This window comes from Gavialis gangeticus, unplaced genomic scaffold, assembly GCF_001723915.1.
Source record: "Gavialis gangeticus isolate Ggan-Ray unplaced genomic scaffold, GavGan_comp1, whole genome shotgun sequence".
In the NCBI taxonomy this organism is placed as follows: domain Eukaryota; kingdom Metazoa; phylum Chordata; order Crocodylia; family Gavialidae; genus Gavialis; species Gavialis gangeticus.
The window spans coordinates 11,688,313-11,692,734 of NW_017729030.1; positions in this window are offsets into that span (position 1 = coordinate 11,688,313).

A 4,422-nucleotide genomic window follows, 5' to 3' on the forward strand; every position below is an offset into this window, starting at 1 on the left:
ACTGTAGTACTACAAATATGCAATTTAGAAACTAACTTGTGAAGATTGAATTGATTCAGCCTCAGTTTTTTTTTTTTGACTGTCTGTACTTTAGCCCTAAGGTCCCTGCTGTGCATTACATACATTATACAATTAACTGGTCAATCTTACAACAAATTTAGACTGGTCACATCTGCAAAGTAAGCCTGGCTACATGTACAATGTAACTATCACACAATTAACTGGTTAACCACACAATGAATTTAGACCAGCCACATGTGCTAAGTAATTATTGCATGATAAAAGTGACCAGATATAAGAGAGCCAGTCGCCTATAAAGTTAGTATTTGAAAATGTGTAACAACTCTATAGCTTGTTAATATCCAGCCTTAATTTGATTGTGTAGCTGGACCCTAAAACACAGGCTGTGTGATTACTGTGTGTATAATGCATTTTAGAACTGTAGCAATCAGGACTCATAGTAGAGATGATATCTTTTATTTGACCAACAAGATTTTTTGGGGAAAAAAGTCTTTAATTGCAAGATTTTGGGCACAAACACCCTTCATCAGGCACTGGAGAAAAAATTGTAAAAGTTCTCCTGGGCAGAAATGGAAGTTCATATTTCATAGGGTTTCACGGAGGAGTCAATAGAAGAACATAGGACCAAACTTTAAAAACGGGTCCACAAACTTTACAGACGGGTTCTCCTTTGACGGAGAGACGCGTGGGAAACCGTGGGTCCCCCCGCCCTCCGGCTGGCCCCCCTTGCCCCACACAGTGCGGGGTGGGACTGAGGAGCCCTTAACGGGTCCTGGTACAATAAAGGTCGAGAACCACTGATCTAGTCCACACCCCCCTGCTCAAAGCAGGACCTTTCCCACCCAAATCAGCCCAGCCGAGGCTCTGTCTAGTGGTTTTAATACCTCCAACAGGGAGATGCCACCGCCTCCCTGGGTAGCCCGGTGCAGGGCTTCACCTCCTCCTCGTGAGAGAGTTTTTTCCTCGCATCTCACCCGAGCTTCCCTGGCTGCCACAGGCAGGAGACATAAGGGGAAGCGATGGGTTCATTCAGCTCCAGCCTGGAGAGGGGGTAGAGAGCAGGAAGGGGGGAGGTTTGGGGAGCAGGGGGAATCAAAGGAAATAGAAATGAGCACCTGGTCAGACCTCTCTCTCTCTGACTCACGCGCTCGCAGCTGATCGGCCAAACTTCCCCCGGGTTGCCCGCAGCCAGTGCTGAGGTGGGCAAGTCCTCAGCTGCTTGCTCCAGCTTGAGCTGCTCTGAACCGCCAGTAGGGCTGGGAAGAAGGGAAGGAACCACAGGGTGGAGGTTCCTAAATCAGCCTCCTCTGCCCCCCTCGAAAAGAAATCCCTGAAGAAAGCACTGAAGGGTTAGCTAAACGTCCCCAAGTACATCTGGAACAAGTGCTCTGTGTGTGTCAGAGCTGTTTTAAGACGGGATCTAGCCCTCATTTTTGGAGGGGAGGGGGAATATGGACATGCCATACTGTTTGTAGCACCATGGAAATATTAGGTTTGGAAGATCAAGGCTCCAAGCAGGACCAGCCCCAACTAGATCATCCCAGGCAGGGCTTTGTGGAGCCGGGGGAAGACGCTAATTCCCTTCCACCCAGGAAGAGCAAATACACCAACTGCACATGCTTCCTCAGCCTTACGAAAGGCGTTTGTACCCGAAAGCTTGCAAAGAAGATTTTTTCCCCCAACTAGTTCAGTTGGTCTAATAAAAGATAGGAGATTTACCCAAAGACATTGTCTGCCTATGTCCTTAGACCAACAGGGCTACAACCTAGACCCCCATTCCCTTTGAAGTCATATGTACCAGCTCAGGGAAAGGGCTGTGTTAAATCTAGAGCCATTCAAACCAGCGAGTGTGGGGTAGTCCCTGAACGGGCAGTGAGAAAACCAGCCCTGATGAACTCCTATTTAAGAGGGGCAAAATCAACTCCAGAATACAGATGTAACAGAGGGTCTACCTTCCTAGCCTCCAATATCCTATTTTGGGGGGAGTTGTGTCAATCCTATGCATCAAACAGTCTCTCCTGTGCACAGACCTGTGTAGGGAAAATCCAGGCTGTTCATTTGGACATATGTCATTCCCAGACATGTATTTGGGGGATTGTGACGGCGATGCAATGCCGTGGAGCTTAATTAGCTTCGGCATTAGAAGAGTGCAGCTCATGCTTTGTGTAAGCATCGGGACATTGCTAAATAGACAAGCTCGGGCAATAGAAACAGGCGGCTTTAAACAGATGACAGGTTTCCCCGTTATAAAAGACACCTACTAGAAGGCAAGCGCTGCTGTCTGTGACATGTTATACAAGTTGAGATAAACTACGCAAAATCATTTCTTTGCATCATTTCCCGGGGAGCAGTGATTAAAATCCCGCTGAGATATCCAAACCTGATGAAGGGCACTAACCCTGGGAAAGAAAGAAAGAAAAGTGGGGATGCGGTTTGTCACGTCCAACGGGTGCATTTCAATGAACGATCAAGAAAGCAGCAAAGAAAGCGTCGAAATACCAGAGCTTCAAAAGAAGCTAAATTGAGCCCGTGTCTCCTTAATATAACAAATCTCGCCTGGAGTTGGTTGTAACAATAAGGAGGCGGTTGTTTGGAAAATGGGCAAGTCAGTGCTGATTTGTAAATTCTGAGCTGCACGCATTTCCACTCCTATTCTCTCCTTCACGTTAATTGTTTGGACTTCCAGGCTCATTTGCAGAACACCTCCCCTTGCTCTCGAGATGATTACAGGCAAGAAGAAGGAGCCGGAGGTACCTGATGGTGGGAACCGATTTAGGGGAGAAGGAGGGGAAGATGTCCCATGCGAGCTGTAGCCCAGATCTGCTTGGGAAGCCCATGAAAAAAAAATCCTGAGGAATTTCCTTTAACTGTCGATCGTGCTTTTTAGTGTCTGGCTGATCCGTGTGTTTGTTGCTCTGTCGTGGTCCTGCTACAGATCTAGTGTAAAGGGTACTCGGGAGAGGGCTGGTGAATAGTGTCAGAGGAAGTTAGCCTTCGACCCAAGAATGAATACATTATATATGTGCGATATATAATAATAGATGTATAGGGGCATTGTATTCCATAATACAAACATTACAGGTATATGAACTAATATAGAGAATAGGAGAACTGGAAAGGCTAAAGACACACACACGTGCAAAGGATATATATCACATACATACGCACACACACATATGCAAAGGATATGTATACACATACACGCGCATATGCAAAGGATATCTATCTATCTATACACATGACAATTTTTGAAAGAATGACAGAAAAAATTCGAAAGGCTAAAGACATATATGTATGTATGTGTGTGTGTGTGTATGTCTGTATGTATACAGACATACATATATGTCTTTAGCCTTTATAGACATATACATGTCTATAAAGATATGACTTACATGTATATATGACATATATATGTCTTTAGCCTTTATAGACAGCCTTTATAGACACGTATATATATGTCTGTAGTCTTTCCAACTTCCTATTTCACATTATACATATGGCATTATATATATAAAGTATTTAGCCTTTCCAATTCTTTCTATTTCATATTATACATACACATATATACACATTATATATACACACACGCACACATATAAAAATATATATACATACACATATGTCTTGAACCTTTCTGATTTTTATGTCATATTATGTATTCTGTCATATTATATATATAGTTTTAGCCTTTCCAATTCTATCTAATTGTCTTTCAAAAACTGTCTTTCTTCCTTTCTATTTCATTGTCTTCTTTGTTTGTCATTGTCTTTAGCCTTTCCAATTCTTTCTATTTCAACTCTTGCGCAGTGGTTTTGGGCGAGGAGACACTGCTAATTGTCACACCGATTAGCACGTGGGGCTTCAATCCGCCTGCCCTCCCCCACGTGGCTAATCCATCGGAATTGGCGTTACATCGGGGGCAGGGGCGGGACAGTGAAATCCTTTGCAGGTCCGACGGGATCTGAGTGGATTCGGTTCTAGTTTCCCAGGCAGGGGAGAGCGGGGGGTGGGCGGAGAAGGCTCTCTCTCTTTTTTCCCAGGGTGCGCGTTTCACGTGGCGCTTTCCCTGCTAATCTTCTCCCTCCAATAAAGCCATTAGGGAGGCATTCGCTGGTGTTTTGCGGGGGCTGTCCTAGCCCTGTGCCCTCCTCGCCTACACGCCGGGAGCAGGCTTTTTGCCTGTGGGAAGGGACCCCGTTTGAGAGTCAACCAAAGCTGTTGTTGGAAAGAAGTTGGGGCAGGCACCCATCCCTACAGTGGTTCAGAGATGCCCTAATGGCCGGAGGGGGGAGATCTGAGCAGCAGCTCCCCGCCGGATTAGTCTGCACAAAAATAAACAAGTGTGTTTAATTAAAGAGAAAAAAGTTGGGTCCTTTTTCTTTTTTTAAGAACCTCCTCCCA